Raw genomic sequence first — 13,021 nt, 5'->3', positions numbered from 1 at the left:
TGAGGTGAGATAGGGAATTGCCTATCCCAGCATGCAAAGTCAGCCACAGTGGAATTGGCAGATGAGATCAACAGCAAGATCCAACAACCAGGAAGGTGGTTCTGCAACACTCTGTGGAAAGCAAAGGGCATGACAAGGCACCAAAGATGGCATGGCCATCCACTGCAGACTAGGAAGTCCCAGCTGTGATGACTTTTTGTACCAGTGGAACCAGGCTTCTGAGGTCGAGGGAGTGGAACTGTCCCTGTGCAACAGCTTTTCCACCTTAATCATTCCCCTGCACATGTTCTTTGCACAAGCTCATCACTTCGGTCTACCTCAAAGTCCTGCCACAATGGCAGAGGGGCGAAGCTACAGGTGGTGGTGACCACTGGGAGTCTTAGCTCCAAACCTGCATGTAGGTGGCCTGTGGACTTTGGTCGCTCAACTCTAACCCCGGGATGACAGAGGAGTTTGGCAGCATCCCAGGCGACTGAGCAAGCCTTTTTAGGAACAGGTATGCTCAACCTCAAATGAAGGAGGAGACTAGAAAATGTGTCCCAAAAATTGCTCGTCTCAACTAAAATGGCCATCACGCCACAGCTGGTAGTTTTACCTTCACAGCTGTCAAAAAACAATGAAAAGAAAGATGATATTTGCAGCATGGAATGTTCACACTCTCTTGGACTGGGAGAATGCTATAAGGCCTGAGAGAAGACCAGACCTCCTAGCAAGAGAACTGGCATGTTATAACATTGACATAGCTGCCCTGAGCAAGACCAAACTGGCAGAGGAAGGATCCATCTGCAAACCAGAAGGATGTTACACCTTCTTCCCGAAAGGCAGGCCAGAAGATGAAGGAAGAATCTACGGAGTGGGACTCGCTATCAAGACATCATTTCTGCACCAGCTTCCTGACCTACAAACCTGCATCAGTGAGTGTTTGATCAAGCTCAGCTTCCCCCTCAACAACTCTCACCATGTTACAGTCATCCACGCTTATGCACCCACACTAACTAGCAGTGATGAAGCAAAAGAAAGTTTCTATGAGGATCTTGACCATCTTGTGAAAGCAACTCCTCCTAGTGACAGGCTACTCCTGTTGGGTGACTTCAACATCAGGGTCAGGGAGGACTGTAGGACCTGAAAAGGGGTGCTGGGGCATCATGGTGTTGGTAACATGAATGCCAATGGTCGCCTTCTGCTGAGCTGTGTGCAGAAAACAACCTGGCAATCACCAACAATCTCTTCAAGCAAGCCGATGAATACAAGACCACATGGATGCACCCGAGCTCAAAATAGTGGCACCTGATTGACTATGTCATCAGTCGCAGGTGGGACATTCGAGATGTTAAGACCACCAGGGCCATGCGGGAAGCTGAGTGCTGGACTGATCATCAACTCATCAGATCAGTCCTTGTGCTGCACATCACACCACTGCACCACAAGAAGCTCAAGCTTGTCAGACCCTCCTTCAACTTCGGGAAGCTGCAATATACTGGTCATCATGAGAAACAGACAGCCTGCCTTGATGAAGTGCTGACATCCCATGGACCTCTAACTGGAGACTCAACACAAAAGTGGGACAAGTTCAAAACCCTGGCGACGGAGTCAGCCAAGTCAACACTCGGATTGAAAAAGAGAGTACACCAAGATTGGTTTGATGAAAATGATGAGCCCATCATGAAGATCTTAGGGAAAAAAAGGAATGCATTTCTGCTATGGCAAAACGATCAGTCCTCAATCTCCAAACTTGATTATTTCAAACACCTTCAGAGCCAGGCACAAACGTCATTTCACAAAATGCAAGATGAGTGGTGGGATAGTAAAACTGATGAAGTCCAATACTACACTGACACCAAGAACTCCAAGATGTTCTTCAGTGCTATGAAAGCTATATATGGACCTTCAAAGACAAGTACTACACCTTTCCTGTCTGCAGATGGCATGACCCTTCTGAGGCAGAAGAACAGCATCAACAATAGGTGGAGAGAGCACTTCAACAACCTTCTCAACAGACCCTCCATTGTTGACCCTGTGGCCCTAAACCGGATCCCTCAGAAAAACACAAGACAGTCTTGATTTTCCCCCTGCAATGGATGAGGTCAAAAAGACAATCAGGCAGACCAGCTCTGGCAAAGCCCCTGGGATGGACGGTATCCCTGCTAAAAGTTTCAAAGCAGCAGGACCAGTGTCACTTGGAGCCTTTCACAAGATCCTGATCAGCATCTGGGAAGAAGAAGACATGCCCAAAGACTTTAAGGATGCCACAGTCATCTCGCTCTTCAAGAATAAGGGCAACAAAGCTGACTGTGGAAATTACCAGGCCATCTCCCTTCTCTGTACTGCTGGGAAGATCTTGGCTGGAGTCATCCTCAACTGTCTGATCACCAGCATCTCAGAGGACAACCTACCAGAGGCACAGTGTGATTTTCACCCAGACAGCAGCACCGTTGACATGATCTTTGCTGTTGGTCAGGTCCAGGAAAAGTGCATAGTGCTGAACTCGGATCTGTACTCTGTCTTTATAGACCTGACCAAGGCGTTTGCCACCGTCAACAGAGAATCCCTGAAGATTATCCTGTCAAAACTTGGCTGCGCAAGAAGATTCTTTAACCTCATATGCCTGTTCCACTATGACATGACTGGCTTTGTTCTTTCAAATGGCGAGTCCTGAGATCCATTTGAGATATCCGATGATGTGAAGCAAGGGTGTTATTCAACCTCTTTTTCATGTGCATTCTCAGCCATGCAGTTAGGGACCTGGACCATGGAGTCTGCATAAAATACAGACTTGATGTGTCACTTTTTGACCTTTGTCATGTGAATGCTAAAACCAACATGCTTGAGAGGCTCATCCTTGAAATACTTTTTGCTGTCGACTGTGCACTTATGGCACACAAGGAATCTGATCTCCAGCTCATTGTCAACAAGTTTTCTGATGACACTCACATCTGTGGTTTGATCATCAGCCTAGGAAAGTTCGAGGTACTGTTTCAACCTGTTCCAGGATCTGCTGTTCGCCTTGCTTCAATCTTTATTGAAGGAACAGAGTTAAAAACAGTAGAGGAGTTCAAGTACCTTGTCAATATGATAGCCAGTGATAGGTCCCTTGACAAAGAAATCAATGCCAGAATCTGCCAGGCCAGCCAGACTCTCGGATGTCTGAGAGCACGAATGTTGAATCAGCTCAATATCTGAGAGTCCACTAAACTGAGAGTGTACAAGGCTGTAGTCCTGACCAGTCTCCTGTATGGCTGTGAAACCTGGACGTTGTATAGAAAACATATAAAACTGCTGGAGCGCTTCCACACACTCAGCCTGAGCTCAACACTGGACATTTGATGGCAGGACAGAGTTAAGAATCTGGATGTCCTGGACAGAGCAGGAACCATGAGCATCGAAGCCATGATTCTGAAAGCCCAGCTTCTCTGAACAGGGCACATCATATGAATGGAGGAGTCGAGAATCCCTAAGCAACTCCTCTCCGGTGAACTCTCCCAGGGCAAAAGGAATCAAGGTAGGCCTTGCAAGAGATATAAAGACTTCGTGAAGGCCAACATTGTTCATGCTGGTTTAAAACCAGATCAGCTAGAGCAGCATGCAAATGACCAAACAGGCTGGTGTGCTCTCGTACAACACGCATATGACTACTTTGAAGAGCAGCAATGCGTACGCCTCATTGATGCTTGTCAGAGGAAGAAAGCAACAGCAGCAGCCGCACCAACAGAGCCAGGACATTTCCCTTGCCACCATTGTGAACGCCCATGCTGCTCAAAGCTTGGACTTCTCAGCCACATGGGAGTCCCCAAGGAACTGAGCCTGTTGAAGCTCAAAACATCATCGTTGGACATGACAGACTAGCTACTAGAACATGAATGGACAAGAAATGGTTAGGTTAATAAAGTGGCTACGAAAGGAGGAGATCAGCCTGAACTTCCTTTCTGGGAGTGAAGGGAAGCCCAGCAGCAGCTCAGCCTGTGCAGGGAAGGAGAGAGAGACAGGGCCTGTGGGTAAGACAGAAGAAGCAGAGGCTGAAAGGAACCAGCATGAGTAAGTTGTCTTCAAAAGGACACAAAACTTTACCTTGTTGCATCCCATTAGGAAACATGACACACCTTCCTGAGGCTGCTTTTCTATGTCAGCAATTGGTAATGTTGCCACAAGGCTGTATCAGGATTGCTCACAGTACCAGGGCTGGTTTGGATGAGGGGAGGTGTCAAAGACAATCTGCTACAGGATAGTCCATGTTATGCCCCTGCCTGAGACAGTGTTTCTCAACATTTTTTATATAGTACCCCCTGACTTGTCTCTTGTACGCCTAAGGGTAAATGTACCACTAGTTAAGAAACATGGTTCTAAGGTAATCTGAGGTCTTGAAACAAGTGCCAATCAGCCTTTCCAGATCACTGTACCCTTTTCGGGGTCAGATTTGTTTTGCATCCCTCCACATTACACCTCACTTAAAAACGACTTACATACAAAAACATGAAAAAATCTCAGAAGACACCTACTGAAAATTGCTGATTTCCTACCATCTTATTATCAAATAAATGACGTGGAATAGAGCTATTGTCTTTATGTTACTTTACATATGAAGACATATGCAGCAATAAAAACAAGGTCTGCAAGCTGGGGTGTCTGCCCCTTCAAGTTCTTTCCAGAGGGTCCCTTGCCAAGGTTTGGTGGCACCAGGATGGCTGTTGCTTGGCTGGATGACCATGAGGGGAGTTCAGTAATGAGGTCCACCTCCTCACTTGACCATTCGGTGGACAGTTCTGGCTCCAGCTGCGTGGGGTGGCCCTCAGGTCCCAGCTCCTCTTGGCCTCTTGGTGTGGCTTGTTCACCATGGTGTTGAGGATGGCAGGTGGTGGTGAGCTGTCCCAGGCCCCAGGAGGATCCTGGTAGTAGGGGCATGTCATGGGAATTTCCCCAGACTGGCTGGAAGAATCCTGAGCCCAGGCTTAGCCCTGCTGGAGCTCCTTGGCCTTGTTTCTCACCTGGTCTGGGGTACAGTCAGGGTGTCCCCAGGTGGCCAGTCCAGTGGGCAAAGGAGGCTGCGTTGTGGCACTTGCCCATTTCTCACAGGCCCTGCTCTTCCTTCCACTTTCCCAGGAGGTCCTGCAGCTATGGCTCCATCCTGGAGCGACCCTGTATTTTAAGAGGCTGGCTGTTCTCCTGCCTGCCCTGTGAAGGCTCTGATGAGGGGCCTGATGCTCCTGGGGAGTGGTGGGGGGCTGGCTCCTGGCCATGCCTGTCTATCAGTGTTGGAGGGTGGCCATGAGCGTCCGCAGGTTTTGGCAGATGCCTTTGCTGCCAGTATGCTCTTAGCTTCCTGTCATGGGGTTTCTGGGTCAGTGTGACTTTAAACATGTCCAGGCACAGAGCATAGATTCCCCCCATGCCGAGCTGGCTGGCACCATGGAGGTCTCCGCTTTCGAAAGAACGGCCCATGGAATGGTGACACGCATTTTCTCTTGAAAGAATCTTTCTAAACAGGGCGCTCTTCCTAAGACAGGACTGGAAGAGCTCTTTCAAAAGCAGCACTGTGTTCTTTCAATCTCCTTTCGAAACAGCTTTCTTTGTGTGTAGATGCTCTGCGTGCCAGTGTAGGTGTGGCTGAGGAGAGACTTAAGTGAACTCCACCTAATCTTTTGAGATCTGTTTCTTACTGTGTTTTGTGCAGACTGACTTGTTCACATTTTCCTTTTGTTTGTTGTTTTTCTTGTGGTTTACATTTATTGTAACTGTGAATATGATGACTGTGGGTTATAAAAGAGATATGTTCTGCTTTAAAAAATTAAACTAGTATTTCTTTCTTTATCATTAAGGCTATGTCTACACTAGCACCCCCCTGTCGAAAGGGGGACGATAATGATACATTTCAAGATATGTTCATGAGGCACCGCAATGAGTATTCAGTCCCTTGTTAGCATAATGGCAGATGTGGCACTTTGAAAGTGCCACTTTTCATTGCACGTGGCTTGTCTACATGGGGTTGTCTTCAAAAGGACCCCACACCTTTCAAAATCCCTGTATTGCTATTTGGTTATAGGAATAAGGGGGATTTCAAAGTATGCAGAGTCCTTTAGAAAAGGAACCCATGTAGACGAGCCATGAACAATAAAAAGTGACACTTTTCAAGGGTGGTGGGAGCCATTATGTTAATGAGGCATTGCATATTCATTCCAGTGCCTCATTAGCATATCCTGAAGTGTCTCATTAGCATCCCCTTTTTGAAAGGTGGGTGCTATTGTAGATGCAGGCTAAGTTTTCTAAAGTAATTTGATTGAATTAATTTCTTTAGTTGTTTCAGGAATTTGAACATGGAGACCCTGTCCCTTTGTAATCCTTCCTGAAAATCCTTAGAGACTGAACTCTGGGTCTCCTGCTACTTTTATTGTTTACCTTCTCAACAAGTGATAAATGTGATAAAGGGGTCTCATCCGTGAAAGCTCATTATCTAATAAATAAAACTGTTACACTTTAAGGCGCAACAGGACTGCTTTTTTCTTCTTAACACCAGTCCACAATGCCCCATTAGTCGTCTCTTTTTCCAACACAAAAAGTGCCAATCTTATTAAGTTCTCCATATGCAAAAGAAGATTCATACTCCTATTCAGTTTTGTTGCTGTTTTCAGTACTTTCCCCAATTCCAATATATTTATAAATGGAGCAGCCGGAACTACACAAAACGTATTTAAAATGTGGTCATACCACAGATTTATGGAGAGGCACTATGATATTTTCTGTCTCATTATTTATCCTCTTCCTAAGGACTCCCAATATTCTGTTGCTTGGTTGTTTGGTTGGTACTGCTGAGGCAGATTGAGGGGATTTTATCAGAGAATTATGTCCAGTGACTCCAAGAACTTTTGTATTGGTAGCAGTTAAATTAAACCCCATCACTTTTTATGGCTAGATGGGATGATGCTTCCCTGTCCGTCATCTGCAACCTTTGTCACCTCACTGTTTACCCTTCTCTCAACTGCTTTGGATATGTTATACATGAGTGGTGCCAGTTGTAGACAGATGTTCATCTGCGTGTGTGTGTTCTCTCATTTGGCCCACTCAACTCTGCACCAGTATTTGTCTCTATACACTTCAAGTGAACAGCTCAATGATCACGAGCTCAGTGAAGATATGCAGCAATCCAGCTGGAGGTATTGTTGATGAAGCACAATAGTAGGAATTGGCAAACATTACAAGAACACTAAGACAGGCACACGCAGGACATGGAGAGAATCAACTGGAGGCCAAATAAATGACTAGGGAGCTGGATCACAGGACTTATGAGGACAGGCTGAGAAATTTAGTCTACAGATATCGGAGGGGTAGCCGTGTTAGTCTGGATCTGTAACAGCAACGAAGGGTCCTGTGGCACCTTATAGACTAACAGAAAAGTTTTGAGCATGAGCTTTTGTGAGCACAGACTCACTTCATCAGATGCTGGTCTTGGAAATCTGCAGGGCCAGGTATAAATAAGCCAGAGCAAGGGTGGGGATATCCTTATTTATACTTGGCCCTGCAGATTTCCAAGACCAACATCTGATGAAGTGAGTCTGTGCTTACGAAAGCTCATGCTCAAAACTTTTTTGTTAGTCTATAAGGTGCCACAGGACCCTTCGTTGCTGTTAGTCTACAGAGTGAATGGGGATTTGATAGCAGCCTTCAACTACCCTATGAGGGATTGCAAAGAGGATGGAGGGAGTCTGTTTTCAATGGTAACAGATGACAGAATGAGGAGCAATGATCTTAAATTTTAGTGGGAGAGGTTTAGGTTACATATTGCTAAAAACTAGCTCACCAGGAGGCTGGTGAGGCACTGGAATAGGTTTCCAGGAGGGGTGATAGAATATCCATCCCTAGAAGTTTTTAAGTCTTCAACCACATGAAGGAGAATTACAAAGAGGATGGAGACAAGCTGTTTACAGTGCTCTTAGATGATAGAACAAGGAACAACGGTCTCAAGATGCAGTGGGAGAGGTCTAGGATAGATATTAGGAAAAACTATTGCATGAGGAGGGAGGCAAAGGACTGGAATATGTTACCTGGAGAGGTGATGGAATCTCAAATCCAAGAGGTTTTTAAATTCTGGCTCTACAGAGCCCTGACTGGAATTATTTAGTTGTGATTGTTTCTGCTGTGAGCAGGGGGTTGGACTTGATGACTTCCAAAGGTCTCTTACCACCCTGTGATTCTATGGTTCTGTAAGAACATGCATGGCTGTTCTCTGAAAGTGAAATGCAATATTCTGATGCGAATGAGAAAGCCTGACACAGCTTTGTTTCTCCTTGTGACACTAGATCACTTTCTGTCTGTCATTGAACTTTGCCCCACATAACTGATTACAACATTTGTATACACATGCTTTTGTTTGGTGTCTAGTTCCTATATTAGACCCAGCTCTAGGACTCCTCCAGCTGCTGTGCCTGCTGATGCTGGAACAACTCAGCTAAGGGGGCTGGAACACAGAGAGCCAGGAGATTAGGGCCCACATTAAAACGTGTCTTTATTTTTCACTGTCAAACACCAGGAAGTAGGGGACTCAGGGGCGTGGGGCCAGGTGGAGAAGAGGAACACAGCGAGAGACAGGTGGGGGGCCTTGGAGGACGCTGGTGGAGAAGAGCAGAGATACAATGACCTGAGGGTGAGGGGACCACAGAAGAGGTGCTTGGAGGGCAGAAGGAAGTCTGGGAAAGCAGGAAAGGGCATCAGAAGAAGAGCCGCAAGAGGGCTCTTGCACAGGGTCTGCAACCAGTTGTCGGCTCTGTGTATCTTGTGTTGTTTAGTGCAACTGTGTCTGGGAGGGGCCCTTTAAGGGAGCGGCTTGCTGTTGAGTCCGCCCTGTGACCCTGTCTGCAGCTGTGCCTGGCACCCTTATTTCGATGTGTGCTACTTTGGCATGTAGACGTTCCCTCGCAGCGCCTATTTCGATGTGGTGCTGTGCAACGTCGAAGTTGAACATCGACGTTGCCAGCCCTGGAGGACGTGTAGACGTCATTCATTGAAATAGCCTATTTCAATCTGGCTATTTCAATATTCAATCTGGCTTCACGTGTAGACGTAGCCAACGTCACACATCCGAAGTGCATAACACTTTTTACCTCTATATTGTGGCAGTATTCCTACACAGGGTTCAGATTGCACTATAATGCACTAAGGAAAACAGAATAAAGGGGAAAAAAAGACAACCATGATCAATTGGTAGGCTGAACAGTGCGCAAGATTCGGTTTGCCTGGAAAAACTAAATGAGCTGCTGGTATTGGTGAAACATTTCTTCACTCCAGGAAAGGATTTCAAGGTGCAGTCTCCAGGGTTTATTTTCCACTTGTTCCTATGGTGACAAAGCTGAGGGAGACACCTGGGACTGCAGATTGACCTGAAAATCCAGAGAGACTGTGTGGGGGAATTATAAAGGTTGCCGTCCTGTACGCCAAGTGTCAGATGTGTGAGATGCACACACTGATTTCAGGGCTCGGTCTCAAGAAGATTTCTTCTCTTTTCTGAGTGGGATTTTAGCTCTCTCTGCGTCACGGTGAGTTCTAAAGGCTTCCGAGGAGTTCCAGGGTTCAAGTGCAGAACCGTCTGGGCAGGAATTCACCAGGGCAACAGCTTGTGCTGTTTAGCATTGTCAGGAATAACAAGGGATTTATCTGGTTAAAACTGGAACTGCTGATGTACTGATAATAGTTTAAACAAATATTTGTTTTAAATATTAGTTCAATGTCACTATTGCTATGTTCTTCTGGCTGTCTCAGGACCTTCACTGGGGCTGGGTTTTGGGAAGTGCAGCCAAAACCTCTGGCGCGTGTCTTTGTTACCGGAGGGTTCACACCAGGAATGGCCACACAAGGCCTTGATTCCACCCCCACATTTTGCCTTCATGGGGTCACTGCTGATTGAGGCTGGCCTTTTTGAGAGCAAACTCTGTGTTTGGCAATTCTAACATTCATTCCCAGTCGCAGACACCACAAGGATGAGGTTTCCATCAGACTCATTCCGCACCCAAAGACAATGGTGCTCTCCCCAGCAGGACCCAAACCCAAGTTTTTCACAGGCAGGAGCCAAACGTTAAACATTATGGGTGAATCTAATCCCATTGTTTTATTTTATTTTCATTTTTGCAGGGAGGGGGGGCCTGCCCTCTTTATGTCCTTGCTTCTCTGGTTGAGGAAAGCACAAGAAACAAGACAATACATTAAAAATACCATACTTCTGGCTTGGAGGCAGTCTTAGAAATCTCACTGAGGAAGTGCAGGAATAATGAACATTGTATAGGAGTGGGCAGGGGTTTGGTGATGGAGAAGGACAGTGTGACATGTACTATTCCAGATCATAGTGGGACAGAGTCCTGAAACTGGGTAATATAGGGAATGGAGAACCTGCTCAATGATGGGACGAAAGAAGTGTTATGAGGCCCCTCTAGGGACAGGAGGTGACGTGATGTTGCCCAGGGAGATGATCAGTCAAACCTAGGGAGGTTGTGGAATCTCCATCTCTGGAGATATTTAAGAACAGGTTAGATAAATGTCTATCAGGGATGGTCGAGATAGTACTTGGTCCTGCCACGAGGGCAGAGGGCTGGACTCAATGACCCCTCAAGGTGCCTTCCAGTCCTAGCATTCTGTGATTCTGTGACCATCATTCTCTGCATGAGTAAGCCCAGTACAGCTACGTGGAAATGACAGCAACTGCCCAGAGGGAGCAGGAGCACTGGGAAGACATGTTGGGGTACTATATGAAAAAGCTTTGTGTTGTTTTGAAGATGAGTTCATGACAATGGCTCCTTTTATCCTCCACATGATCCCTCCCAACTTCCAGGTCCGTCCTGCACTCCTCTCCTGCACTGGCTGAGCTGCAAATGGATTTCCCTTTGCTCCAAGGGTGAGGTTTTTGTTTGTTTTTCTTTTTCCCCCCACAGGGTGGGCAGACATTGGCTGTGGCCACAATTGGCCAAAATTTCGAAACAACCATGCTAATGGCACAATCACAGAATACTAATGAAATGCTGAAATGAATATTCAGTGCCTTATTAGCATGGAAAGTGCCTCGTTTGGATCACGCGTGGCTTGTCTACATGGGGGGGGTCTTTTTTGAAAGGACCCCACAGGCTTCAAAATCCCCTTATTCCTATAACCAGATAGGAATAAGAGGATTTCAAAGCCTGCGGGGTCCTTTCAAAAGGACCCCCATGTAGACTAGCCACATGCAATTGAAAACAGCACATTCAAAGTGCCACAGCCACCTCATGATGCTAATGAGACACTGCGTATTCGTTACAGAACCTTATTAGCATATCCCGATGTGTCTCATCAGCATCCCCCTTTCAAAAGGGAGGTGCTAGTGTAGACACAGTCCTTGAGAGGTCACGCTGAGGAATGGCACATGGTGTTGGTGCTTGGTGAGGTCTCTCACTGTGGGGCAGGGCTTGAACTAGAGGAGGTGGGAGACCAACTAGGACTATTGCCCAGCACCTGTAGATTATGGGACAGGAAGTGGGATACACATGAGTGGACTAGCAGAGTTAGGGGCTGTAGTAGGAGGCAGAGTGTATAGAAGAAGAGGTGAGTGGCACTAGGGGTGTTGGGGACAAGGAGCAGCATGCACATGGCCAGGAAAAGGGAAGTCCTGAAATTAGGATACCCAGTGACTCCCCAAATGCTTTAAGCTGGGGACTTCTCTTGGTTATTAAAGCATCTGGGGAGTTTCCGGGTCTCATTGCCTTAACAAGCCACAGAACTTCATCCTGGGTGTGTCAAGCGAATTGTTGTTCTCAATCTTGTTGTTTAATGTCAGGCATTACACTTGGTAGAAGCAACCATTGAACTTTCTGTGATGCTGAACCCCATATTGTTCAAAGTGGAATTATTATAAGTACATGATTATAGCTTAATTATGGTACATTGTGCACATGAATTGTGTAAGGCGTCATTGGGAAAGTTATGATTTTCTCACTACAATTGCCGTATTTCAATGCATGTATCATTCTTGTATCCGTAGTTATGAATATCTGTATCTCGAATGTAGTTACACCTAGGTTACGCCAACTAGGCAAGAGGTTTTCAGTTAAGATAATTATTTTTAAAGCGACCAATCAGAGCAATAAGATACTGGGGGGGAAATAGGCTTGAGGAGAAACTTATCTCTCATGTGCCAAGGCTTTCTGTGAATGTTCCAGACAGCTCATGCTCTCTTTCGATACCTCAGGCTGCCCTCTTCCAATAGCCTGTTGGTTGTCAGTGCCATCTCCATGCTCCCTATTCATCCCTGGTGCCCACAGCCTCCAAGCTGCTCCAGTCTTACCGCATCATTTCCTCTGCAGGGGCTCAAATGCCCCTTTCTTGCCTGCTCCCTGGGTTGTGGTTAGAAGGGTCACTCTGTCTCACTGGTGAGAAACCTCACAAACTAGTGGTAAAGGCCAGGGCACCTGTGCCACTGTGTGATGCGAAGGGCTAACACAAGATGCCTCCTAAAGGAGTCCTTTCCACACTCTGTCCCAGTGAGAGGAGCAGAAAAGAGGTCCTCCAGGCAGCAGAAGGCAGCTTTTTCTGCTGAAGCCAAACAGGACCTGGCAGGCCAGTATGAACAAACCTACTAGGCTAGGGTCTGGCTTTTCCTCATAGACATTCAGTCCAGGCAGGTCCCTATACTGATTGGAAGATCAACAGCATCACAGAGTGCAAATTGAACTGAGACCTGGGCAACACCCAGACCAGGGGCTGAAGACTGGCCTCAACCCTAATGTAGGAATTGACAGTATCTAGTCAGAGCCCACCGACAGAAGTTTAAAGAGGACATAGATTAGAACTTACGCAGTACCCTTCGCCACAGAGGGATGCTCACAAGTGAGTGGACGCCATTACACGCTGCTTTTGTTAAACTCACAGACAACCATGCAGCTTAAGGGCCCACTGTGCAGAAGAAACAAGCAGCTGAGAAGCATCTCCTTTATAGAATGAGAATGGGCAAATCAGGGACGTTGAGGGTCCAAGTAATCACTGCTCCTCATACAATAGCCACTGGCAGCTGCTTAAAACA

The 13,021-nt window shown here is 46.5% G+C and overlaps 1 protein-coding gene across 4 annotated transcripts in view; it reads left to right on the top strand.

Annotated features, from left to right (window-relative positions):
- LOC142022905 (olfactory receptor 52N4-like) overlaps positions 1-13,021 on the top strand; it is a 52,325-nt gene that overhangs the window by 16,938 nt on the left and 22,366 nt on the right. For 2 of the 4 annotated variants that reach the window (XM_075013547.1, XM_075013277.1), the window contains exon 2: positions 10,805-10,867. The exons of the other annotated variants lie outside the window; for them this stretch is intronic. The gene's annotated coding sequence lies outside the window, so the exon portion shown is untranslated. The remainder of the gene's footprint in view (positions 1-10,804; positions 10,868-13,021) is intronic. 4 annotated transcript variants of the gene reach the window in all.

Source organism: Carettochelys insculpta, chromosome 1 (assembly GCF_033958435.1).
Source record: "Carettochelys insculpta isolate YL-2023 chromosome 1, ASM3395843v1, whole genome shotgun sequence".
Lineage (NCBI taxonomy): Eukaryota > Metazoa > Chordata > Testudines > Carettochelyidae > Carettochelys > Carettochelys insculpta.
Note: the sequence above shows the minus strand (reverse complement) of the source record. Positions and strands in the feature narration are given on the sequence as shown.